The sequence below is a fragment of the Rhinopithecus bieti genome, unplaced genomic scaffold, assembly GCF_001698545.2.
Source record: "Rhinopithecus bieti isolate Rb0 unplaced genomic scaffold, ASM169854v2 scaffold_35077, whole genome shotgun sequence".
NCBI classification, from domain to species: domain Eukaryota; kingdom Metazoa; phylum Chordata; class Mammalia; order Primates; family Cercopithecidae; genus Rhinopithecus; species Rhinopithecus bieti.
The window spans coordinates 377,367-379,485 of NW_016814799.1; positions in this window are offsets into that span (position 1 = coordinate 377,367).

Sequence of the window (2,119 nt, forward strand, 5' to 3'; positions counted from 1 at the left end):
CGTCTCAAAAATAAATAAATAAATAAAATAAAATAAAATAAAATAAAATAAATAAATAAATAAATAAATAAATAAATAAATAAATAAATATAGGGCTTGAACACTCTGGAAAGAGAGGGCTCTGATGAAAGTGAATTGCGTTAACAATGGCTCCAGGCAACACTACAGCTGTGTCCAAGAGCTGGGCCGGAGAAGGCTTTTCCTGGAACCAGAGGAGAATGGGAAAATGGCCAGGGTCAAGCAGTAATTCCATGGATAGCAAGAGGCAAGGTCAGAACAGAGCTTCTGCACCCCAGGGACTCGGATTATACATGCACCCCTCCCATCATCCTCAACCCATCCCAGTCTCACGGAGGGACATGCAAGGAGTGGGAGACAGAGGTTCTGCCACCTGCCTGATAAGAACGATTATTCTAGAAGGACCCTCCAGGAGGGACCTTGGCAGAGTCGGGAAGATGGTCGTTGGAGCATGGGAAAGAGGTTTAGGATTGGAGATCCAGGAATCAGTAGCATGTGGAGGATAACGGGAGTCATCACAGTGGAAGAACGTGACTATACATGAGGTGGAACTGGTCAGGGTTGTTATTGGGAGGGTCATAGACCTCCTTGCAGAGCTGAAAAAAGCTATGAACTCCTTCCTAGAAAAATGCACGCACACACACACACACACACCAAATGTAGTGTATAATTATAGGAAATTCACAGAGTAAAGTTAAAAGAGTGAGAGAGAAGAAAGCTGAAGATGGATGCCTAGGGAATCACCCCCATGATTAGGAGGATACTACAAAGTAAATACAGCAAGATCAAAGGAACAGAAGAGCCAAGGGAGCGGTAGCAAAGGAGCCTTGGAAAGGGAAGTTTCCAGCATGTCAGATAGAGTGAAACTGAAAGAAGACATTTAGCTTGACAATTAGACATTGGTGACTTTTGGCCAGTAAGTACAATATATTGTCAAGCACACAGTATTATAATGACTTAAGTTACTGAGCACAGTGCCTGGGACATGGTATCATGATAAATGCTTGTAAATATTAGATGAATTAATTCATTAATTTCAGTAGCATGTTGGCAGGAGAAGGCAGATTGCAGAGGGGAGAAGTAGTGATAGGGATTTTAAAAATAATAGTAGTGAATGATTTATGGCACCCAACACAGCTGTGTATGAACAAAAGACGACAGCTGAAGTGGTAATGACAGAGGTTTTTATGGATGATGAGACTTGGGCATGTTTGTATAAGACGAGAGAATAAAACTGTGGAGAGGAAGGGACCAAAGATGTCAGAGGGAGGGGAAGGAGTTAAGTAACTGAATAGAATCAGGGTCATGGCAAGAAAGTGTGGGATATAGTTCAACAGGGGTAAAATTTACCCTGGAAAAGATGCATGCCATCTTTTAAAGAAAAGAGAGCAGAAAGAAGATTAGAGGCATAAGGCAACCAACACTTAGTATCTACTATGCACAGGAGTTGTATTAGGTTGTCTTACTTAATCCATCCAATAATTCTTTGGAGTAGGCATTATTAATTTCATTTTTTAGATAAGAAAACTGAGGCTCATAGAAATCGGGCAACATGCTCAAGTTGATACAGCCAGAAATTGATAGAGCTCAAGGTTTGCCAATTTCAAAGCCCATGCTTTTACATACATTAAAGTTTTGAGGTACCAAAGATGAAAAGGGAGCTACAGAAGTTCATAACTGATAGTTTCTACATTTACAAGTATTAGAAGGCTGCTGGGAGTAAGACTGAGTGTTGCATTAGGAAGAGAGGTAGAGTTGGGACAGCCACTGTGAAGAATAAATTGTTTTGCAACATTAGGGACCCAGATTAAAAAAAAAAACACCCACAGATGCACATAGATATTAAACCGTGTTAAAGAAAAATAACTTTAGATCTACACGTTTTTTACCTCACTTGCAAAGCTGTTGCAATTCAACTAAATAACAACGGCATTTTTCTAACAGCTGCCCACGTGTAATTCCTTTCTGTGGCCACAGTAGGGCAGGAGTTCTCTTTTATAGGAATCATAGTCCTGCATAATTTTATCCTCAACCAAGTATATTTTTGATACTTTGAGATTTACAAACTATATTCTCAAGCATAATGAGAAGGCAAACTTAT